Source organism: Vigna umbellata, chromosome 8 (assembly GCF_029865625.1).
Source record: "Vigna umbellata cultivar VRB3 chromosome 8, Vumbellata_1.0, whole genome shotgun sequence".
NCBI classification, from domain to species: Eukaryota; Viridiplantae; Streptophyta; class Magnoliopsida; order Fabales; family Fabaceae; genus Vigna; species Vigna umbellata.
Genome location: NC_142172.1, coordinates 27,474,871 through 27,501,822, shown reverse-complemented (window position 1 = coordinate 27,501,822; position 26,952 = coordinate 27,474,871).

The following is a 26,952-nucleotide window of genomic DNA, read 5'->3' as shown; positions in this document are numbered from 1 at the left end:
AGGCTGACCTATCTTAAATTTTGGCCCAGCTGACTTGTCCCAACCTTGGGCTTGGGACAACTCATCTTGATCTTCAGTTTGGGTAACTTATCTCAAACTTAACTTTGGGTCGGGCCGACTCGTCTCAACCTTCGGCTTATACCAACTTGTCTTGACCTTTGGCCTAAATTGACTCATCTTGACCCTAAACATGGGATGACTTGTATTGGCCTTTAATTTGGGCCAACTTATATCAACCTTTTGGCAAAACTGATTCATCTCAACATTTGGCCTGAACCAACTCGACTTGACCTTCGCCTAGACAAACTCATCTTAGACTTTAAGACCGACTAACTTATTTCAAATTTTTCCTTTGCTCGACTCATCACGACTCTAGGCCTGAGAAAATAATGCAATTGCTTGCCTGAGTGTTGCGTTAGTGTAGATGAGTGGAATTGTGAAATTCTTATATTTTGTAGACTTTTTGAATTTCTTTTATTTCTTTCATTCAAACAAGTCGTTTTAGTATAAAGAATTTAAATTCTTCAAATAAATAAATTACTTTTCTAAATTATCTCATTTAAACATAACATCATGAAAGTTAAGAATCAACATAAATCGAAATCTTGGACTTACAATGATTACCAATATGCATAATATATTATATCTAATAATAATTTAGGTTAAATAGGTTTTTAGTCCTTAAACTTGGATGCTAAAATGGAATTCGTCTCTGTCTCAAACTTTGATACATTTTAGTCCTCAAACTTTAAAAATGAATAAATATAGTCTTTTAAAGTTAATGACAATACTTCTTTTGGCTTATTAAATAGTGCTTTAGGCTGGCATTTATGTTGAAACAACTCAAAACATTACAAACAAGTTAAACATCATCTTAAAACGCATTTGTCTGGTCAAAAAATTTAATGCAAATAGATTAAGAGAATTATCTTCATTATTTTTTAAGTTTCAAAATAAAATATATCAAAATTGAAAAGATAAGACAAATTATAAGTTTAAGTTATTCTAACTTATGTTTTATTTTTTTATATATATACTTAACTCTATAATTTATATAAATTTAAGTTATTCTAACTTATGTTTTATTTTTTTATTTATTTATGGTAATTGTTTTGAACAGAATAAGTTGCAACTCTGGGTGAGGGGTAAGGGAAAGGAGAATGTAGGAGTTGAAATCAATTATAGTTATATAATCTTTAGCTAAAATTATAATGTCAATAATTTTGTATTAAAACTAGATTTTAACAATAAAATCTATTACACTAAAACTTTTATGTAATCATTATAATTCATATGAAATTTTGCTAACAACAACCATAATAAGATTAAATAATTTATATTTTAATATAAATGAGAGATAAGATAATTTTAGATTAAATATTGAATTATATATATATATATATATATATATATATATATATATATTAGTAAAAATAAATTTGAATTTAAGCATGAATTTAAAAGATAATGATTTAAAAGAAAAATATTAATCAATATAACATTTAATAAAGTTTACATTATAACAACCTAGAAAATAGAATATTAGAGTTCATAGACATTTTAAAATAATGAGACTCAGTATTTTAATGTTAAAATAATTCAATAAAATAAATAGAATTTCATAAACTCGTCTCATTATCTATACTACTCGTCATTTCTCTAGAACTCTTTCTCTGAGTTGTCTTTCCCTTATCTCTAAGATTTTTTTATCTTGAATTATCTGTTTGGTGATTCAAGAAGTGTCAAGGAGATCACGGGGTGAACTCTCCAATCCTAACTGATCAGTTTTTCCTAGTAGAGCAAGTAAGTTTCTTCTCCTTTTCCCTTTACATCTTAGTTTGAGGTCATGCATAAGGGTTCCTTCGCATGTGTCATTTGATTTCCTTTTCTGGAGTTCCTTAAGCTCAAAGCAAGGGTAGTGCACCGTGTAGAGTATGGTAGCATTCCTGTTCAGGTAAAGGAAGTCAATGTTTTCTTTTAATTGAATTATGAGGTATGAATTGATATTTGATAGTATGTGAGATTAATGCATGTTGATTGTTATGCTTAAAATGATGACTTTTATTATTGAGGGTGTATGAATGAATGTACTTGGTTGAATGATATTGGTGTAATTTGACTATTTGTTTGGATTTGGTATATAGTCATGAATTCTGTGTTGTGAAATTGATGGTGTCAAGTTGAGTGTAATGTTGAGGAGAAAGGATTATGTGGAGTTATGAGTCATTTTTGGTCTAAAATAGAGGTTTTGATAGGTGAGATTTAAAAGTAAGGGTCTAAGGGGAGAAACTATATTATAGGACATGTTGTAGGGTTAATTGAAATTGTTGGCACCTTGAGTTAATGGAAATAGGATATGAAAATAGGTATGAGTCAATGGGGTGGTTTAGGAAGGTTTGGGTCTGTAGTTGGATCATTGTCAACTTACTTAAACCCCTAGGCTGTTAATTTATGGATTTGAAAGAGTAGAATGAGAGTAGGTAGTTTGGAGTAGTCAAGTTGATTTGGGGTAGCAACTTTGAGTTAGAAACGTGTTTTAGATCATTCATAGTGCCTAGGAGATCATATGAATCAGTTAGACATGTGTAGAGAACAACCAAGGTCAAACTAGAGGTCTTTTAGGTTCTAGTATGGTGCTCAACGACAGTCAGCAGGGCCCGAGCGCCAAATTGCGAGAGGTTTGATGCCCATCTATAAGGAGGTGGTGCTCAGGCGCCAAAAATACGAGAGGAATGACACTCAGGGGCGGGTAGATGCCGCTCAATGCCAATGTTCATGGTTTGCACCTTCTGTTTTCTTCTTCTTTGGCTTTTGTGGTTTCTTCTAAGCATTGATGAATATCTTATGACATGTTTTGATATGTTTTATGGAATGTTATTAATGGTTTTGAACGAGGTTGATGTATGTTTTAAAGTGTGATGCAATAAAAGTTTTTAAGGAGAAATTCTAAGTGGTTGTATCAAGTGTTGTTGCTATAAATGTAGGAAGTTCAGTCTTTGGGGTTATTCTGACATTCTAATGGTCATTCATTCTCAATTAGAGAGGAGTTATGCATGTGGTGAGAGTAGCAAGAGGTTTATGGCCTAAGACGCGGAATAGACCAACCTTGTGTGTGTGGTAAGGTGAAACTCATTGGCAATGACTCTATAGAGCAGTCTATCATGGCTCGACATTCATACTATATCCAAATGGTCAAGTCTAGATCAAAGGCATGTTTCAGATGTTTGATTAAATATGTGTGAAATGTCATATGATGTTTTGTAACGATTATTTGAAATAGAAAAAAAAATGTCATATGATGTTTCAGTTGTCGCTTAATGACAATTCTAATGGTGGCGGCATCAGCGATAGAGACAACAAGACGTGCGAGCTTCGATGTTAAAGGATTTCAAGGAAAAAAATAGAGAAGACTCTATCCGATGAGTGTGGCGATGGAAGCTGATGGCCATTGTTGATGCGCAACAAGTTCCTGTCAAGAGGACCCTAAATCGGCTAGAGTGATGGATATTAGTGAGGATGAAAATGGTGATTGAGTCTCACTAAGAGCTAGTCGACTTTGGAAATGTTGGGGTTTGTTGTTGTGCTCTCTTAGTGAGATGGTTGGAGAAGATGATGATATCTAGGGGAAGGAGATGATTGAAGAAGGATTTTCTGAAGAAAAAAAATGAGGGTTTCTCAAATTATAAATCCAATAAATTTTGTTAAAATGAATTTTAATATCAATCTAAGAAGTGAATTTAAGTCTAAGTAATTTATAAAATCAAAATTTACACGTATAAACCAAAATACTTCATTTTGAATTCACAATGTGTCAGACCTCGTAAATATGCACCCAAAACCCCTCCTGTCAGCTCATTTAAAACGCACCCAAAACCCTCTGTGCGGACGCCAGGTGTCAAGAAAGGAGGATCTGAAATCAGATAGTGGGATGCAGGTGTCAGCAGAAGAGCGGACGCTCGTTTTACGTGGGAAGAAAAATGATTTTTCTGAAACCTCCTTCCCACTCTCTCTGCATGCACCCTTCGTCTTCCAAAAATCTGATCTTTCATTTTCTCCTTCTTCTCTCTAGAAAACTCTCCCTTCTCTCTACGTTAACTCACATTTTCTCTGCTCCGATCAACGTTTAGGCACCGTGGAAGCATTCCCAGCGTCCCAAGCTTCATCTTGAACCGAACAAGTTTCAAGTTTGAGCTGGTAAGTTTTCTCCCTTAGTCGTTCGTTCTTTTGTTTCATGCAAAACCAAGTTCTGGTTGCATGCAGGGGTGTAGTCTAAGTTATTTTGATGTTGTTGGTTTAGTTGGAAGAGTAAAGTGATCGTTGAGGGTAGAAAGCTGTAGTCGGGCAAACCAAGAACCTACGTTTAGGACGTTCACCCACGTATCCAAGTAAGGGAAGCTTATTTAATTTAATTTGTATGCTGTTAAAATGTTTTAACGTTCGTTTATTTAATGAGATGAAATGAAATATGGCTGAGTTAGGTTGTAATGTGTGAAATATATGAAATTTGTATGATATGGATTGTATGAAGTATGAAAGTTGATTATGATGTGAATTTTATAAAGTTAAGAAGTTATGAAGTTATAAGTTAAGAAAAATGAGTTTGAATGTAAATCGATTATGTATATGAGATTTCACTATGATAAAGTACGTTCGTTACTGAACGGTCATTGACCGTTCGGTTTTCCTAGTAAACCTAGTGGAAACGGGATTCTTTCATTTGGAGAGAATCCTAGTGTAGGACGAGCGCCCTCGTGTGGTAATATTATGCTTGAGCGTTCGGCCGAGCATAGTTGTGCCTGAGTCTATTGTGATAAACTCAAAAATATATATTTATGCAATTGTATATTATTGTTGTTCGTAAACACCACTTCAATAGTATTTTAATATATTTATCAAACCTTTTATTAGAAGTTTATTAGTGCTCGGTCTTATACCAAGTGCTCGTACTCATTTCTTGTATAATCAATCTTGGTAAAATAGCGTTCGTCCAACTTCAGTAATATTTTACTTTACCATGTTCGGTCATTTACTGGCATTGGATTTCTGTATGTGAACTATTCTAAATCTAGTTCCTTAAACATCTTGACTAGTCTTCCTTCATTGGATCCGGCCTAGGGCCTCCATACTTGATTTATTCCTTGAGTATTGGTTTGAACTCAAGAGAGTCAGTTCATTCAACTGACTCACGTGGTAAAAAAAATATGTTTGTCGCATATTGTACCATTGTACTCGGTTTATTCTTAAATCTAAAGGTAACTATCTCGGTCTTATTCTGTTCTGGAACGGGAGATTTATCGGTCTCGTTCCTATCGTTCGTCCTCGTTCTGAAGAGGGTTGAACGTTCGGTATTTTATGTTCTTAGAACTGATGATGAAAATAACACTAAAGAGAAAGATTATAAAGGAGGAAGAGTATTTGAGAGAAATTAAAAGTTGTGGATTTTGGACGAGCGTTCCAGGGAGGAACGACTCTTGAATGAATATTGGAATTTGTATAGTACGAATGTGGTAAAGCTTAGCTGGCGGTTCATCCTGATGTTCCGTGAGTACTCGTCCTCATGTAGAGGATAGTAGGTCATGTGTGGGAACGGCAGGAGGTCCTAGTCCTTAGGGGTACTTTGGACGGAACGGACTAACCTCGGGTGGCAGCTGATGAGAATTCCAGTTACTACATCACCCAGGTGCATGAACGTCGTAGCTACACAGAATTCATACAGTCCGGACGGTCAGTCTAGTAGTAGGCCTTGCTTGAATCGTACGTTGAGATGTATTTGATGTATTTGAATGTGATAAATGTATGTTATTGCTTGAATTAAATTACATAAGTTTATCCTGTGTTTTTCCTTGTGTTGTCTCGTTTGTACGTCCGTCCTTGTCCTTGCAATGATCATCCGTGTGGATGTGAGCAGAAGGAGACGCGCTACTGGAAGAGGCGTTGGAAGAACAATATTTGGAGGAAGAGAACCTCGTGGAAGTTGAAGTTAAGGCCGAACCGTAGTACGTTCGGTTAGTAGTACAGTTTAGTTAGTATAAGGTGTCGTTCGGTCACCTTTTCTTTTGTTAAGAACAACCGTTCGGTAATTCCTTTTGTAAACCGTTCGGTCAGTTTTGTATTGTTGTATAAGTCAAATTTGAACTCTTACTGTTTATGGACGTTCGGTCAGAACCGCACGTTTTCTTTAATGTTAAGACTGAACTGATATATTAATTAATGTGATTATTCTATTGTATGGTTTTATTACTGTATTTTTGGGATGTTACACAATGCTTCACTTCTTTTCATATTTTAATTTATTAAGAATAAAATTTAATTTAGTTTAACTTTATAAAACTGGTTAAAATAAAAATTTTAGTATTTCTTTCTCATGCCGAAATATTGACGTATCTTATATAGAAATGAACATTTGTAAATGATTTGATAGTAACTTCATAATAAATTACGTAATAAATTTAATAAATTTTGTTAAAATAGACTTTAATATTATATTAAAAATAATATTAAAATTAACTTAATTCTACAAAATTAAATTATAAAATCAAATTAGCACAGTTATATACAGTAATTTGACATTATTTTCTACCGAGTTAAAGGTATGTTTTTGTAAAGTATCTCCCGCTGATTAAAAAGCGTCCACTTGTTCAGGAGGGAAGTAGAATGAAAGGGAAAAAAGTATAATTATATGAAGCTGTTAACTTGTCCCAATATGACTGCACTTGATGTTTTATATACGATGCTGATTTGTTTCGAGCTACGACTTTTGAAAAGTTCTTGAACTACTAAATCCATGTTCTAAATAGCAAATAGGGTTGCTAGTGTTTGTATATATTGCAAGAGGAAAAACTGCACAAGACTTCGTAAACGGCAAAACAAGCACGAAAGTAAGTTCAATGTTTGAACTTCAAATCACGTGGTAGCAGTAAGCCTAAATTACGTACCTAATTTATCAAATTTGAATCCTTCCTTATTGACTCCGTTATATCTATCCTAAACCATTCTCATGAATTGTTCAAGGCTTTTGGTTTTGGTTAGATAAGAAAAATGTTACTGCCTTCTCATAAGTCACTTTCACAGTAAATTACATAGGTATAAATTTTTCTTTATAATTGATTTTGTAAAATTAAATTAAATTTAAAATTTACTATTTAATAAAAGTTTTTATTTATTAAAAAAATTATATTGAAATTTTTTATTTATTAAATATATTATATTGTTTATTATAAAATAATTTATTATTTGTATCGTTTTACCGTTACGAAATTACCATTGTTTAATTCTTTTTTTTTTTTTGAATATGTATGAAGTGCATTCAAAATTCAAAGAGTATGAAGAGTGGATGCAATTATTTATGACCCTTTTATGCTAATTTTAAGTCTGATATATTTTCCGAAAAACATCATCAATCTTCCATGATGATATCATAAGACACAAGGTGACGTGTGATGATGGTCAGTTTTAAAGACAGACAAAAATCAATGTCTATATGAGGTGGGTGAGTATTTAAAATTATGCTTGTAGCCAAAGAATTGGATTGTTTTATATAAGACAACATGTATAAGAAATTCTACTAAATTGTTACTATAAATCACAAATCACATGACATTTCATCCTTATTAACATAATCTAATTTGATTAGGGTGTAAAGTTAGGGATGAGTTGAGTTTAAGTAAGTTCAATAAAAAAGTAGACTAAGTCATATTTCTATGTAGTTTTATTAGACTTAATTTAACTCAATTCACCAATAATCACAGTAGATCAATTGGGTGACAATTTTTGAATTTTTTGTATTAAAATTTTTAATTTTTAACAATATTTTTTAAAACTTTTTAATAACATTTTCTAGGCAGACTATATAACTGTAGTAAATATAAATAAATAAATAAATAAATAAAAATATAACTACAAATTAAATTTCTAAACAAAAAAAAATTAAAAACTAATTTGTTTCTATACTACGTGTTTTTATAATGATTTTATTTGGGTTAAGTCTGAGGTTACACACATAATTTCTCATTCAATTCATAAAAAAATGGGTTAGCTAAGATGAGTTTGAATTTGATTAAAATAAATAAAAAAATCTAAGATTGGATTAAGTAATTAAATTATTTAACTTAATAATAAAAAAAATCTATTACAAAGTGTCTTGAATGTAGGGGTAAACCAAATTGGAAGACAACTTTAATATAAGTAACTTAATATGATAAATAATATTATTATAGGAGAAAGTGATCAAATAAAAGGCTTTATTCTAAAGTAAAAATTGGTGTGCCAGAAATATCATGTATTTCTTTTATGGGTGTTGCTCCCTCCACCACCACCACTTACTCCCTCCACCTCCCCATTCCACTTTTACCCCTCCTTTCACTTCTCTATTCTTATTTTATCCTTGAGTAAAATTTTACTTTTACTATTAATACTTTTTAACTTCTATCCAATCCAATCCAATCCCCTATGCGTACAGTGACATACAAGCTTTTCTTTCTTTTTAACTGCGTCGACGTACTTAATCAACCTCAAATTAATGTATAAACCTTAAACGGATATAAGCACCTGTGGACGGATGTCAACATCCGTTCAAGGGAAAACGGATGTCGACATCCGTTTTAAGGTAAAACGGATGTCGACATTCGTTTTAAGGTAAAACGACGTCGACATTCCTTTTACGTGTTGACATCCGTTGACAATTTTTAATCAAGGGAAAAAAATGACAAAGTGATAGCTATTAGTTAATTAAAAGATATCGTCGTCGTGGTTCCTCCATCGGGGAGAAGAAAAACAAAAACTACAACTCACTTTCTCTCTCTCATTCTCTGATCTATAAATCATCATCTCACTGTGAAAACTCAAAGTTGCATTTTTTTCTCTCTGTTTGTGTCTCCATTGTTGTGCTTCCTTAACTTTTTCAATTTTTCTGCACACCCATTTGAGTTTTCTAGGAGTATGGCTGTCACTTCTTCAAATTTAGCTTTGACCAATTTTCTATAATCTTGTTTTTTTATTCACCATCGGGCAAGTATTGGTGGTTTCCGTAATTTGATCCAATTCCATGGAAATCACCATGCACCCTTTACTGCTATTGTTATTTTACCAAAAAGAAATATTTTTTTCAACCAATATCGATTCCGGGAATCCTCAACAAAAAATGAAAATCAAGATGGAATCTTGGTTTGCTTCTGTTTCTGTTTTTCACTTTATGCATGTGATGTTTGATTAAACGTGGTTCTTTACCATTTTCTGCGGTGCTTTCCACGTTTTGAATTTCTATCATAAATAGGTTGTTCTCTTCATTTTCAATATTTTTACATGCAGTGCCAAGATTTTTACACACCACCGCACCACCACGAACGGAAAGCAAAGGAAGAGTTGGAGTGACAAGAAACAGATCTCATAGAAGAAAGAACAAGTGAGAGAAAGTTGGGGGGAGGGGTGGGGCTGGGAGAGAAAGTGAGAATGATTTAGGATTTGGTAAATAAAGAAGGTAAAAAGTAAAATAATTAAAAACTATAGAGTAATTTCGTAATTAAAAAATTTGTGTGGAGGTGAAGGGAGAAATGATGGCGGTGGAGGGAGCAACGCCCTTCTTTTATTCATATAGGTATAATTAAACCTTCTAACCACTTGTAGATATAATGAATTCAAATTTTTTTATAAAATTTTAGCAAAAATTCTAAAATTTCACGAAGTTTAGTATTTTATAACTCTTCCTCTCCCTTGATTTCTTATTTATTGCGTTGTTTGTTTGTTTTTATGTATTTTTTTATTGTTTTTGAAAATTTCATCTATTTCATCACAAATATTTTGATTATTTTATTTTTATTTAATTAAATCTTAATAAGATATGTATTGTATATGACCAAATATTTTTCGGTCATATCAATATAGATTTCGTTCCAGGTAAAAAATATGTTAAACTACTAAGTTGACATGTATTTGACATTTTCCTACTCGATCAGTATAACATTACACAAGCCATCTATTCACAATAGTCTATGGTTAACCACAATAATTCATAAACTAATTGGTATTTGGACTACTGGTCCTAAGCTCATTCAGGTAAGGTTCCATGAATAATAATATAAATAACACATCTTATGTGGTATGTTAATTACATTAATTAGTTATTGCATTTATTGCTTGTTGACACACTAAGTTGACTTGGACATCAAAGTGTCTTATGCAGGCACAACTCCTACTCAGCTCAAGGATGACGAGTACCCAAAAAGAGGACAAATATCTTGGAGATTGAAGACTAAGAATGTTTGGAGTGACCTTTGAGTCTTTAAAGGATACACTTTCAGCTTTGTAAGACATTTATGATAAGGGTTTTTCTTTCCTTATTCCAGTCATTCTACTTCTTGTAGACATTATAAACGCTTTCTTCACAAAATACAAGTTGGTCCTACAGTGGACGCTAATTATTCTTACCGAGTCGAAAGTGTATCCTTTAAAGACTCAAAGGTCACTTCAAACACTTAAAGTCTTTAATATCCAAAATACTTGTCCTTTTTTCTATGTACTCATCTTCCTTGAGTTGGGTAGGAGTTCTGAGTTGGGTAGGAGTTCTGCCTACAAAAGATACTCTGATACCCAAATTAATTTAGTGCATCAACAAATAATAAATACGATAGTTAATAAACATAATTAACATACCTCGTACGATGTGTTATTTATACTATTATTTATGGAATGGATTGGGCTTAGTGACCTAAATACCAATTTGTTTTTATATTATTGCGATTAATCATAAACTATTGTGAATAGGTGGCTTGAATGATGGCATGCTAATTGAATAAGAAATGATCTATAATATATATATATATATATATATATATATATATATATATATATATATATATATATGTATAAACTTAGTAATCCGATATGTATTTAGTTATAAACAGAAAATATACTAATATGACTAATGATATACAACTTAGTACATAAATAAATGTTTTATTCAATATAAATTTAATTCCAACATGATTCTACTGCTTAAAGTTGTCGACGATCTCTTGTGTTTTGCTTCTATCCAAAAAACCTACATGTATTCATAAAAAGAATATAAAATGGTCCACATAGGGACAAGGATTTATTTTAGCATAAAGTTGAATTAAAATACAATGAGTATCTGATTATAGTACAACACTTTTATAATAACTATTTAAAAAGTCATGACATTTTACCATAGAGGATTGAGTCATAAAGCTTGGTTGACATTTTAAGCATAACCAGATCAATGGTTTAATAAATTAGCAGTTATAATGCAAGTTGTTTAGTATATAATGCATACGTCAAGATGTGAACATTAAGCTTCGTAAGCTGGGAAATGGACATGTGAGTGAAACAAATTAAATTTAGTTTCAAACCGACAAGTTGGAACAGTCAAACAACTTTATCAAGTGTTCCATTTTATCAGGAAAATGTTGGAACAAAAGAAATGGTCGAGACATAGATTCACATATAAACTTAAAGAGCACTATAAATATATACTTTTATAAGTACTAAATTTTACGTTTTTAATATATTCGTACAATATTATTTTTATTTAAAAATCGGTTTAAAGATAAACGAAGATAATTAAAGGATATTTAAAAATTAAAATAAATTTTTTAAAATAAATATATGTTTTAATAATTAATTAACGAGTGAATAATATTTGTTTTTTCTGAAATGTTGAAACGGAGATTATTATTAGCAGTAAACAAGAAACAAAGAAGCGGCGTTAGAAGGTAGCCAGCCCATGGTAATTAGGATACTAAACAATTTGGGCTTTATTATTGGGTTACAGTTATTTGGGCAATTTCTTTCTTATACTCATGTTTGTTCACCAGCACCCTATATATTGAAAAGGACAATAATATCCCTGGGAGTTATATTTTATTCAAGTGCTAATTTTTAATTTTTGGAAGGAAAATATGTATTCTGAATAATATAATTCTAACTAGATTGGATTTTCAAGAAAAATGGATTCTTGTAATCAATTTTGAATATCCAATCCCAGAAGGTACGTAGTGATCACAATTTTGGAACAGTCATGGAACTGTGAAAAACATCTATAGAAGATATACATGAAATTATGCATTGATAATTTTGAATCATATGTTTCGCAAAGCGTTATGTTCTTCATTTTTATTTTGAAAAGGTTTTCTTATAAAGTAAAAAGAAAAGGGTGTTGCTCCCTCCACCACCCCAAGTGTTTCCTACACCTCTTTACTATTTTTTTTATTTCAAAAATACCATATACCTATTAGGGTATTGCTCTGTCCACCACCCCAAATCTTTTCTACACCTCCTCACTATTTTTTTATTCCAAAAATTCCCTACACTTCCTCCACTATCTTATTGCAACGACTTTCCTTCACTGCATAGGCATAACCCATATATTTGTCTTCCTTTATATCTCTTTCTAATTCACTTATTGAGCACTTCCATTTTTCCTCGACAATCTCTCTCTTTCTCTCTCCCCATTGATGGAGCATTCATATAGTAATTCCAGAGAACCACATGCTGAAGAACATCAGACAACATATTTGCAATGAGAACTTTATCTAGGAACTTAAGTAGATTACATGTTAGTTGAAACAGTTCTGTACTTGAGCAAATTTCCTAAGAATGATCATCCAAAACAAAAAGCGCTTCAATTGCACGAAGAATTAAATCAAGAATAGAGTACTAAAACATTAAGATTAGGTTTTATCATACCCATTCCACCGATTAGCAGAATGGAATAGTTATGTGCAAAATAAACGTGACATTGAAACAAATTGTTTCTCTCTCCTCGCAATCAAACCCGTTCTCTCTCCTTGTAATTCTAGATTGTTTTTTCTCTCTCTAGAAACCCCTCGCTTCCTTCTTCTCCTTTTTTTCTTTTTTAGCTTATTCCATATTTGGCCTTCGACACTTCACTCACATCCATTTATAGAAAAAAAATTAGACAGAGAGAGTGAGAGCGAGCGAGAGACAAAGAAGAAGTGTTCAGTCACCGTTTATTGATTTTATCGATTGATTGGTTTTTTGATTCGGTGATTTACGATGCAACAATGAACGATTCTGATTCCTCGTTGCAGTTGCAGTCCACAGAGCAAAATGTTACACGGCAGTCGGTAGGGGTGCGGCCGCAGTAGTGGCTCCCAATGCAGTATCCAGCGGCCATGGTAATGCCCACCACATGCTGCCTCCGCAACACTACACGCCGCCACCGTACATGCCTTTCCATCACCACCAATATGCGTCGCCGCACGTCCCGCACCAGCAGCATCAGAACGGATCCAACGACGAAAACAAAATTGTCTGGATCGGCGATTTGCATCGCTGGATGGACGAAAACTATCTCCATCGTTGTTTCGCCTCCACCGGCAAGATTTCTTCTATCAAGGTTATTCACAATAAGCAAGCTGGCCTACACAAAGTTACAAATTTGTGGAGTTCTATTCACATGCTACTGCTGAAAACTATGCGATATTCGTGAACGTATATTGATATTCGGATGTTGATATCCGGATGTTGATATTTGAATGTTGATATTCGGATGTTGATATTTGTGATGTTGACATCCGTTTAAAAACGTTTAAACTGAAGGGTAAAAAAGAAATGGAGAAGTGTAGAGAGCTCTGTGTGGTGGTGGAGGGAGTAACTCCCAAAAGAAAAAGGTTATGGATTATCTATTCAAGAAAGCGCGAACCTTTTTTTATAGTTGTAATGAAGGTGGGATTTTGAAATAAATTATTGAACAAAATATATTTATTTTATATGTGGATGTTGGCGGTGAAATTTATTATGTTTATTATGATTCAACTAAAGATAAAATAGTTCACAACATTGTAGCAGTGATGGTTTCACAACAAGTTATGAAAAATATTTTTTTTATAATTGATTTTCTTAGTTTAAAAAAGTCATACCATATATTATAATACAATATTTAAGGTATTTGCGGATAATTTATTGAATCGAATCGAGATATTGTCTTTTAAGTTTAAATTTGTATTTGATTATAACGTGTTAGAGTCAAATAAAATAAATGATCAATGAAAAAGAAATTTTCTTTTAGATTGTTAAAAAAAAATATCGTAAAGATTTATAGACAATTTCTAGTGAAATTAAGAATTGTGATTGTCACTTTATATTACTAGGATAACTAATGACTAATTATGAAAGATTAAATGAGTAGTTAGATTGAAAAAGTGGTAATTAAGATTTCATAAATACTATGATAGGTAAGTTATATATCAATAGACTAATCACTAATGAGAAACCAAAGTTCATTTATATAATAAAGAGTTTTGATGAAGTATACCAATATTATAGTGGTGCCAGAGAAATTTATAGACAACTCTTACTGAAATTAGAAAATATGATTGTCTCTTGACTACTTATGAATGATGAAATGAGAAGTTAATTCCTAAAATAATAATTAAAACTTTACATGTATGTTGATAATCAAGTCATATGTCAATAGACTAATAAATAATGAGAAGTTCAAGTTTATTTATATGATAACAAGTTTTGATGAAGTATACAAATATTATATAGGGTGTCGTCAAAGGGATTTGTAGACAACCTTTAGTGAAATTAGAAAATGTGGTTGTCATTTTATATTGTAAGTATAACTAACAACTAATTATGAAGGATGAAATATAAAATTATTTTGCAAAAGTAATTATTAAGACTTAGGCATATATGTTGTTAGCCATATGTAAGTAAACCAATAACGAATGAGAAGTCCAAGTTTATTTAAATGATAAAAAGTTTTGATGAAGTATACAAATATTACAATAGCATTAAAGGTGTAAGACTTAGGAACTAAATATCTAGAAAGACGGTGGGTATGGATATCATAAATTAAAATAATAAAATATAAGTATTACAGAAGTGAAGTGCAACATAGTTGGTTAGAGCTCCTTGTTATGGGTTGGAGGTCGTGTGTTTAATTCTTGCTTTGTGTATAAACTAAGGGTTTCTCCTAAAAATCCTAAACCAAAACTTTACCATGCGATTTTTGGTCAAAAATTGTGGCCCTTTAAGGAGTATACAAGTGTCCACAAATTCCCTCCAATTAAGGAAGGACATGTTGTCATTCATAAAACAAAATCATCTCCAATGAAAGCATGACACATGTCACATACTTTTCACATGGTTTGGATGTCTAGCTTAAGGAAAAACACTATACTAATTAGACCTTAATACAAACCTTAAAGAAACCTATACTACTTGGCTGAAATACATGGTCTAAAGAGACCTACACTACTTCGCTGAAATACATGACCTAAAGAAACCTATACTACTTTTCACCCTCCATGATGGCCCATGAGAAAGAGCTTTGCCACCTTGCATAAATGACTCTAGATCTTCTTAAATGTGCTTGGGCCATGGTTAGGGGTATGCCATAAGTTGTTTTGTTAAAATTATGCAAATTGTTTTCATAATTATGTTCTAGTTATTTGTATTACTATGTCCATGGATCGAGTGTTGAATTTTGCTCGTAAAAGGAGTTGCTACTGACTTCAAGTGTTAGGTGATTAAGGTTAATTTTTGGATGTTGTTTTTTCGGCCAAGACTTGTGTTGTTTGAGTGGATTGCTTATGTTGTTAGTGTTAAGGCCGAACTATTTGAGCTACATTTGACTACATTATCTAGGTTGGTTAGTGTCAATGTCGGGTTGTTCATGCTATATTTGGTCAGGTTGTCTAGTCTGGTTGTGTCGGGGCTCGGCTATCTAGGCTGTGTTAGGCGGGCTGGTTTGGCCGGGTTGGGTTGGCTGGGCTCTAAGGTGTTAGGTTGGGTTGGTCGAGCTCTAAGGTGTCGGGCTAGGTCGGCTGGGCTCCATGGTGTCGAACTATAGTATGGTCGGCCTGGACTAGATGGGCTATTTTGTGTTACCAATGAAGAGCATTGGTAAATTTGAAGATAAACAATTTTGATGATGCTGAAAGATGATACATTGTTATTGTTGTTTTAAAAGCAATTTGTAGATTATAAATGTATTAGGAAAAGTCTTCAACATGTAATACTTAGAAAAATTCGTATTTTTAGAACTGCTACGCATTTAATCGATTATTAGAAGCTATAATCGATTATCCTGAGCCCTTCTGAAAAACCTCGTTGCTCTGGAATAATCGATTATTACTCCGAATAATCGATTATCACAGTTCTGATGAGAACTGCCAAAAGTCTCTGGAATAATCGATTATTCCTCAGGATAATCGATTATCACTTTTTGAAAACCCTGTAACGGACTCGAATAATCGATTATCACTAACAATAATCGATTATCTGCGGCAGTTATAATTCATCTTTGCAAACTTTAGACCAGTGGGCTATATAGATGAGTTCCAGAACTCTTAGAAAAAACTCTGAGCTTTTGAGAATACAGTGTTATCTGAGGAAGTTCTAAAAAGCTAGTTCAAGTGCTTTGCCTGGTCTCGTGAATAGGAGAAGCTCGCGTTTCGTGTGTCGATAGTCGGAGCGGTTCTCTTCGAGTTGGCAAGGTGGTCATCTTCCGGTTCGTTCGTCGAAGGAAGGTTTTTTATTTGTTTTTATTCACTCTTATTGTAATTTGTAAAACTGTTTTTAGTGAAAACGTTAATCACTTTTTATAGTGATTAACAACTTGACGTAGATTCTTTTGAATCGAACCAGGATAAAAATTCTGTGTTGAATTTTCTTGCTCTCTATACTCTTTACATTTTACGCATATCAACTGTTTGATAAATTTTCTCTAAGAAAATTGTTTTTCTAAAACGGACTATCAAAACTTGATTTGTGACCGTAACACGCTTTCCGAGTATTTTATTCCGCTGCGCGACTCTATAACGGTACCGATTGTTCTGACATTTTGTCCAAGTTGTTTGAGACCTTAGTTTTAGGGTTTCAAAACTTATTTCTAGGCATTTTATAGGTCAGTTTGAGGGTTTTTGACCTTGACCGAGCTAATGGCAATGTTGGCCAAGTTGTTCAATCTATTGGTTGAGTTGGTTTGTGCATTGAGTTATCTTTCAAGTTATTTGGGGGTTTATAGGTTGGTCTGTTTTAGACCCTAGCCAAGTTGTTGGTGGAGGTTGTTGAGCGGTTTCTCGTGATGGCCAAGGTGATGGGTGTAAGGTAGAGTTACTTGTTGTGTGTTATAAGTCCTATAGATGTTGGTCGAGGTGTTATGAGTGTTTGCCAAGTTATCTACCTTATTTAGGTATGTGGGCTGAGTTATTAGATGTTGTGATGATCTGTGGTTATTGTGTCTCCTTGTTGTACTTCGTAAATTTTGGGTTGTACCTTTCGTCTTGCGAGACGGTAGAAAGATAGTCACCTTTCCTTTTTTAAAGGAGTAGAAAGGTGAATATCTTTGTTTATGAGAGGAAATAGAAGAGGTGAGGTTCGAGTATTTCCCTTTCATTTTTCAAGTCGGTAGAAAGGGATGAATGTCTCGCATGTAGGTTTCCGGCTCGTGCTAGGTATAATGTCCGTTGTGAGCAACATTAGAATTTGTACTCATGTGTCCTTGAGGAGCAGGAGAGATAGGTCTAAAGCTGTAGTGGAGGACTACTCGAACTATCCTATTTTGGTGAATAGGTGTCCGATTTTGGTGAACAGGTTTTGTATCATAGAGTACGAAAGAAAGACAGTTGTTTTGGCATTGCTTGGCTATAGTTTATTGTTGGGGTGACTTACCTTTGAGATGACATAGGGTCTTAAAGATTGTTTGAGGTTAACGTGGTTTGTTTTTGAAATGAAGGATTGGATTGGAGACTAATTGACTAGTGTAATATGTTTTTGAATAGGCTTTGGTGGGTGTGATAGAATCATTGTATTGACTTGATGATTGAGTTTAATACGTTGTATTGATGTTTTCTTGTTTATTTTGTTAGCTCACCTTTATTTGTTTATATTTGTGTTTGTGTGATGATCATATAACTCGTGTTTCTATAAATTAAGGGGCATACCCCCATGTCTTGATATGTAGAATTCCATTAGAGGATCTTAGTCTCTCTCTTCACTTGTAATAGTTTCATAGGATTTAGAGAATACATGAGGAATGAACAACAACTCCTAGGATTAAATGTTAGGATCATTATTAGCTACTAAACCTCCAAGTGTTGGGAATTGAATGTAACTCTCTAAACTTATACTTGGTACAATTTTATTGTTTCATTCAAGTGTTCTTTCCTATGTTAGTGATTTGATTCGCTTTTCATGTGTGATGAATTGATTAATCATCTATCGCATACATAACTTAAGTTAGGTGAAAGGTAATTCATGTTATAGATCCAATTGAATCATCTAAGACTATTAATTGACAAACATGTCCTTATATAACTTAACTAGTCTAAAGAGTCTTAATAATCATTAATGCAAAGAGTTCATTCACTAGGAGTAGAGAAATCACACTAAGTTTGAATGTCTTTAATTCCTAGTGTTGTAAGCATGAGTCTAAGATTACATTAGTATACTTCAAAGAACAAAGAATGAACTTTGATAATCCAATGAAATAACAACTATGTATACGAACAAAGTAATAAAATTCAATCCCAACACGTTTTATACCACTAAATTATTTGCTATAAATAGTATCACGAGTTTTGATAAAAGTTGATCAAATCGTTGTGGATACGATACTTAATACTACAATTGAACCAATACTTACTAGTGTGATTGATCCCGAACTCGAATGTAACAATTATCTCCATTTGGTGGTGTGGACCTCTAACTTCTTCGTATGGGATACTAACTTTAATAAGATCATATAAATATGTTGGAATTTTTGGATCACATATATATTATTTAAATATGTTAAGGTCATTATCTAGTTAATTTAAATTATAAAGTGATATATTAATATTAGGTTTATGACTAAGGACATAAGTGTCATGAATGATTGTTGTGTAGATATCTAAAACAATATTTTGATTTAATGAGGGACCAAATTAGAATTATCAAAATCTATAAAGTGACAGAAGTTATAAAATGAGTTATGATCATCATCTGTAGAGAAGGTAATGTTTTGGACTATATTAGGGATTTTATTTTCTCTTTGTTCCATTAAGAGAGAAAATAAAAGTACTATCTAAGGTCCTCTACGTATGAAAAATCACATACATACTGTCATTAACATTATTATCCACATTACTCCTAATGATAAATTGAAGTGTGCTTTCACATTTTATTTTTGTCATGAATTAAAATATAAAAATTCGTTAAGAATTAATATATCACTCTATTATGCATTTTGGATTTATATAGATAAAACATGAGATTATGCATAATTATTATTTGGTAGAAAAATCTTCAAAATATACTCAATTAGTAACTTATTACAACTTAAATAAGAATACAAAAATACACAAAATTTATATTAAATCATATCTGTTGCAACCGGAATCGCGACGGGACGATGATCCAAAAAGAAACGAGTTTTTGAAAAGAGATTTGGAGTCGCCACCATAGTTTATTATGGAAAACTACGGAAAAACCATAAAATAATAAGGCATGGTCCACAAGAACCAGATTCTGGGTTCGGGAGTCGGTTACGTGTAGGGAAGATATTAGCACCCTACAACGCCTGCCCTAAGGCAGTACCTTTAACTAAATGCGCGAATATGATGTGGTTTTCAAAATGTTTAACTATCCCCTAAAGTAAAACTTTAAAGAAACAAAATATATTTTTTAGTTTTTTGGGCCCGACAAGGATTGACCTTGCTCCTACGTAGTCTCATTCAAAATGAGAAATCAGGGTTACGTAGTTCTTTTGGAAATTGGAAAGCTTGTTTGAGAAATTGTTTAGAAAATTTGTTTGAAAAATGATTATGGATAAATTTGGATTTTTGGGAAAGTGAACCTGACAAGGGCTAGCCTTGCTCCTACGTATCTCCACTTTTGATGGAGAATCAAGGATCACGTAGTTCTAGCAGAAAAATTGTTTGTTGTTTGAAAATGTGGATGTTTTTGGTTTTTGAAGATTTTATATTTTTAGTCTTTTTATATAAGAAAGAGAAAATGTTTTTTAGCACAAGGACGATGCGAGCGATCACACATGTGCTTAACCTTTAAAATATTTTTTTTTTGTATTTTAGAAGAGAAGAAGAAAAGGTTCTAACACAAGGGCGATGCGTGCGATCACACATGTGTCTAAAACTTTAAAACATTTATTATTAGTTTTTTAGAAGAGAAGAAGAAAAGGTTCTAACACAAGGACGATGCGTACGATCACACATGTGCCTAAACCTTTAAAAATATATTTTTTATCATTTTTTATAAAAGTGCATTTAAAAAGTAGATAAATATTTAAAATGAGAATAAAAGAGAGAGAAAGAAAAAAAAATTAAAATTAAAATTAAAATTAAAATAAAATAAAAATAAAAATAAAATAAAGTAAAAGGATAAATAAATAAATAATGAAAATAAAGTAAAAAGTAAAAGGATAAAATAAAAGTAGAATAATAAAATAAAAAAGGGTGTGGAGGTGCTAAATAAGAAACATGGGTGCTTAAACAAAAAAAAAGGGCCAAAGCCCAGGCGAGGAGGGGTGCAAAAATGAGAATAAAGGGGCGCAGGGAAGAAATTCATTTTTTTATTTTTTAGGAACAGAATGGGCCTGAGCCCAGACCAAGGGAATGAATAAGGGGTGTAAAGGTGAGAAATGGGGGGTGCGCGGAATGTGTGCCCAGGCCCAATTTTTTCTTTGTTTTTTGTTCGCAAAAATAGAGTGGGCTTAAACCCGAACGAAATGGGGGTGTAAGTGGAGTTGCAAGTGGTGTCTAAACCATTTTTCTTTCCAATAACGGACTGGGCCTAAACCCAAGCAGAGAGGAGTGTGAAAAGGAAAGCAGGGGGGTGCAAGGAAAAATATATCTATTTTTTGTTTTAGGGTTTGGCCCAATTTTTTGTTCAGAAATCCCTATGGGTTTCAACATTTCCTCCTTCATTCCCAACACTCATACTCAGTTCCAGAGATCCAAGGTCCCTCTCCTCTCGCTGCCGGTGCGCTCACGCCTCAGCCAGAACCGACCGCCACTCCGACGTCTCCAGCAACGCCATTTTTCCTTCTCTTCCTCCCCTCATTTTCATCGTTTATTGATTGGTTTGTTGTTGATTGATTCTTCCATTGGTGTTTTGCCTACTGGGATTAGGAATGATGGGTATGTGTTATGTGCATCTGAGTGTGAGGAGTGAATAGTCATGGTTGCAGTATAACAGTATTGAGAGAGGGGCTGACCGGGTGTGTGTTTGGAGAGGTGGTATTTGCTGCTTGAGGATTCAATTTTGCTGGGGATTGGAGATGAACAGAAACGTTAGAAGGGTTCCCTGAAAGGGGGGAAAAAAGAGAAGAGAAGAATGGGTTTTGTTTTTGTTTTTGTTTCTGAGTTTGATTGACTGCAGGTGAGGGGGAGTGACACGAGTTACGTTTGTTGGGGTTGATGATGAATGTTGGCCGTGTTGAAGATGGTTACGGGTGAAGATGATGATGCTGGAGGTGGTATCCGAAGACGAGATGGATGTTGGTTGGGAGGTAAGGATGAAGATGGGGTGTTGGCCGTGAGTGTCAATATGGCTTGTGGCAGTGGGTGAATATGGATGATGGGTGTTGGAGGTGAGGTAGAGGTGAATGAATGGAATGAGTTTCAAGAGCAGAGAGATTGAGGTCAGTGATGGCTAGGGAGGATGACAGTAGCATGGAAGAAATACCGATTCACATGTGCAAGACCAATTGGGACTAGCAAGCAGACACATAAATGCTAACTCTTAAACTGAAACACCTACTAGCTGAAGTAGTAAGACTTACCTCTATGGACTGATTTCGCACTTGTGCTATGGCTTGTAGTTGCCGATCAATGCTCCTTACTTATCCTCCTCTCTGAACATGGCCTCTACTCCTTCTTTGTTGTGGGTGCAGTTAGCTGATGAATGATGAATGGTATTGGGGGTGAGGGGAGTCGAGACTGGATTATAGTTGAAGGTGGAGGTGTTGGAGATCCCCTCTCTTTCTCCTGTTCACACTTCAAATCCAGCTTTAGAGTCAAAAGCATGCCCTGTCGAATGGTTGCTTCCTGTCACCGCCCCTACTCTGCTCTGCTGTGTTTCCTCTTAAGGTAAGCTAGCTAACGGCAGTGTAGATGCATGCATGGTGCAACAGAAGATTTGCACAAGAATGGAAGATATCGTGGAAAAAGAAAGAAGAAAGCAGCGAGAAAGTTAAACTTTGCCATCTTTTTTTGTTTCTTTTTTTTTTTCTAGTACATTTAGCAAAAAAGAATTAAAGTAAAAAAGACAAAAACAAAATAAATTGACTAGAAAAAAAAAGACTAACATAATGAAATAACTCTAAAAAAAACATAAATAAAAAAATAACCAAAATAAAATTAAAATAAAATAAATAAAAAAATACAGTATATTACAATAGACTCTAATACAATAACTTAAAATAACAAAGTAAAATAATCATAAAATAAAATTAGAATAACATAAAATAAATTTCATCAAAACTATATTATTTAGTCACCCGGACGAAATTGGGTGTTGACAGCTGCCCCTCTTTATTTAGATATTACCGGATAATATGAAAATTTTATATTTTTGTATTATTTGAGTAAAAGCTAAGTAAAGACTGAAACACTAATTTCGTCTGGGTTTCAAAAGGAAAAAAAAAAAGCAAGAGTTCGACCATTGCCTAGCAGAAGGTCGGAATACGAAAGGAACACTTGAACTTAGGGTGTCAAAGAAAAACTGGGCTTTGGGGGCCAGGTGAGCTGGGCTTTGTGGGCCAGTGTGGAAACTGGGCTTTTGGGGGCCAGTGTTGAAACTGGGCTTGGGGGCCAGGCGAGCTGGGCTTTATGAGCCAGTGTGGAATGGGCTTTATGGGCCAGACGAGCTGGGCTTTGTGGACCAGTGTAGAAACTAGGCTTTGGGGGCCAGTGTGGAAACTGGGCTTGGGGGCCAGTGTAGAAACTGGGCTTTGGGGCCAGTGCAGAAACTGGGCTTTGGGGGCCAGGCGAGCTGAGCTTTGTGGGCCAGTATGGAAACTGGGCTTTGGGGCCAGGCGAACTGGGCTTTGTGGGCCAATGTAGAAACTGGGCTTTGGGGGCCAGTGTAGAAACTGGGCTTTGGGGGGCCAGGCGAGCTGGGATTTGTGGGCCAGTGTGGAAATTGGGCTTTTGGGGGCCAGTGTTGAAACTGGGCTTGGGGGCCAGGCGAGCTGGGCTTTATGGGCCAGTGTGGAAACTGGGCTTGGGGGCCAGTGTAGAAACTGGGCTTTGGGGCCAGTGTAGAAACTGGGCTTTGGGGGCCAGGCGAGCTGGGCTTTGTGGGCCAATATGGAAACTGGGCTTTGGGGCTAGGCGAGCTGGGCTTTGTGGGCCAGTGTAGAAACTGGGCTTTGGGGCCAGGCGAGCTGGGCTTTGTGGGCCAGTATGGAAACTGGGCTTTGGGGCCAGGTGAAACTGGGCTTTGTGGGCCAGTATGGAAACTGGGCTTTGTGGGCCAGTGTAGAAACTGGGCTTTGGGGGCCAGTGTGAAAACTGGGCTTGGGGGCCAGTGTGGAACTGGGCTTTCAAATTTTGAAAATTTTGAAACTTGTAATTTGTGAAATGTTTTGTAATTTTGACAGGAAATTGATTTTTGAAAAGACATAAATAAAAAAAATAACGAAAATAAAATTAAAATAAAATAAATAAAAAAATACAGTATATTACAATAGACTCCAATACAATAACTTAAAATAACAAAGTAAAATAATCATAAAATAAAATTAGAATAACATAAAATAAATTTCATCAAAACTATATTATTTAGTCACCCGGACGAAATTGGGTGTTGACAATATCAAATTCATTACCAATAAGTTACATCCAATTGTGAGCCAATAAGACTCCTTTGGAAATTATCTATCATGATTTAATTGTATTTTACATCAAATACATTTATACTCATTAAAATATAGTAAAACATTTGCATTGTAATTTTTAATTATAAAATTATGGAATTTATTTTTGAATAAGAGAAATTTAAAATTACAAATGTAACAACAATAAGAATAATGACATATCTCTTTAATTAAAAATTTTCTATGATAAAATGATTAACGGTTCTTTTTAAAATGGTTTAATCATTCTTGTAGTCCATATTTCTGTTGGGTTTTCTCAAATAGGTCTCTTTCTTATTTTGGCTTAATATCATTGTTGGTCCCAATTTTTGTCAACTTTATTCGAAATGGTCCTCATTTTTTTTTATTATGTTTAATATAGTCCCTTATATCGTAATTTATATTCAATTTAGTCTTTTTGGCAAACGACGTTTAAATTGTTAATGACACAGTGTCAAAGTTTGCAATCAGTAAATGATGTAACCTATTTAATCTGTCGTGGCTGCCTTTTGTCATCTTTATCCTGACCACTTCATCATCTTCCCTCTTCAACCTCAAGCATAACACTTGCATTTATGATTTTAATTTTTCAATGGGGGACATTTTATTAGAGAACCCAAATAAGGGTAAAGACTTTGTTCTTTTAGAATTTGGGAACCCAACCTCAGGGGTCACGCAAGAGAGATTCTTCCCCAATCTCTTCTTTTCTCTATTTACTGTAAGCAAAACCCTGAAGCTTCAAGCTTATTTCCCTTCCTTTCTCGCGGATGAATTGGTCTTGGGCGGCATTTTTCTCTCGTGCAAAGTTCTCATCTAGGAAGGGTTTTCTTCTAGTTTTCTTTCTTCTGATTTAAGTTCGCGTGGAGGCAAGGAAACCATTCTTCTCTTCTCTGCCTTCAAGCTCATGCATCAACCCTTTCTATAGAGGGTTCTCCTTTGCAAAAAGGAATTTTGATTTTCTTTTTGGGGTTTTACTGATCTTGTTTGTGAAATTGGAAATGGGGATTTAGGGTTTTTCGGTTGGGAGATTTTATGTTTTTAATCATTCAGCGTTTGCGATTGAGGTTGATGGCTACACTTTGGGAGTCATGTTCTTTATCTATGAATTGGTTTTTTTCTGGTTGCGCGAGTGGTGGCAAGGAAGGTGGCTATGGATGTCACGGTGGCCGTCAATTCGATAAAAACCCTAATATTAAGGGGGAGTCATTAAATATTAGAAAATAAGTTTCAAAAAACATAAATCCACCTCACTATGCCTTAAAGTTTCCACATCATGCAATACATGACATGGCTGGAAATTTAGTCGTTAACGATTTAAATGTCGTTTGCCAAAATGACTAAATTGAACATAAATTATGATATAAAGGACTACATTGAACATTCTAAAAAAATGAGGACCATTTCAAACAAATATGACAAAAATTGGGACCAACAATGGTATTAAGCCTCTTATTTTTTTTTCTAAATTGGGTTCCTAAAAGTGAAAAATAAGCAATTGGGTCCCTACCGTTAAATTGGGTTGACGATGTTAAATTTCAGGTGACTTGTGAGTGTGAGGTGGAATAATTTAATAACGCGGAGCCTTAATTAGGTGGAAAATGTGTAATTAAAAAATAAAAAAAGTGTCATCCTCCATTCTCGAATCAAACCACCTAAAACACCAACACCCCACCATACATGTCGTCACGCTCAGCCTAATCTCCACCACACAAACCTTCACCTCCGTGCTTCAATCGTAATATCCTCACCCAAACACCATCAACCTTGCATAATTAAGCACCACCTAGAAATCTTCTTCCCTATGCATCAAGCCTACGAAAGGAAACCCAAAAATCAACCCTAAATTACGATGAATCGCACCTCATAACAAACTTGCAGAGAAATCCCAAATTTCACAAACTCAGGAACCCTAATCGCAATCTGCCCCAAATCGCCTAATTCGAACCTCCATGGCTACCATTGCGAAACCTAAACGCGAGCCATCGCGAATTTCCCAACAGAAAACCCACATTCGCATTCGCCTTCAACCTCACCGATTCACACCTCCACCATCTTTGTGACGCAAACCCATTAGCATCGCTGCGATTCGTGAACCAACTTCACCATGACGCGTGTTGCTGTGCGAGACAAGTTAGGGTTTCTCCGTCGTAGTTGTGTGATTTGAGATTTCTCTTATGATGGTGCGATTAGAGGCGATGGAGGGGTTTCTCAAAGGGTCCTTCTATTTTGTTTCGCAATTTTGGTTGAGTTCGAAATTATGCTCCGATTGGGTTGATGTTCACTGCATCTGGTTTCTTTGTTTTCCTATTTGTAGGTTTCGTGGTGGTTGACCGAAAGTTGGGTTCGAAGATGATGGAGGAAGCGCGTCTTAAGGTTTTTGAAAATTTGGGGATTTAGGGTTTGCTTATGGTGGTTGGTCCTGGTTTTGTGAATTTAGGTTTTTGCAGCTTGTGATTGGGGTTTCCGCGATAGACAGCGGTGAAGAAGATTGGTGATGAAGGTTGAATGAAGGCGTGGAGCTTTGTGGTTAAGATTGGAGGACGAAGAAGGTGGCATAATGAAGATGGTTTATGATGAGGAAGTGCAACTGCTTCGCTCACAATGGTGGATGGAAGAGAGCATGGTGGCCTTCTTTAATGGATGGTTGGGGTGAGGAAAGGCGATTTGACGACTGCCATGGTTGTGTGAGGAAAGATATTCACATTTCAGAAACAATTTTTTTTAATTATACATTTTTCACCTAAGAGGCTCTGTATATGTCACATCGTTAAATGATTCCAGCTCTCATTGACAAGTCACAAAAAATTTAACCCCGTTAATCCTATTTAACAACAAGGACCCAATTGCTTATATTTTTCACTTTTAGAGACCCAATTGAGAAAAAAAGAGACCTATTTGAAAAAATCCAACAAAAATAAGGACTACAAGAATGATTAAACCTTTTAAAATTATATATTGAATATATTTTCAAATTGTATATTAAAATAAAAGCAAACCAAGTACACAAAGTATTTGATTTTTATATGGGGATAGAGTCACTATTTTACGAAGAAAAGAAAGCAAATGGAACAACAAACATCTCATATAGGTTTTGTTTTTAAAATAAAGCA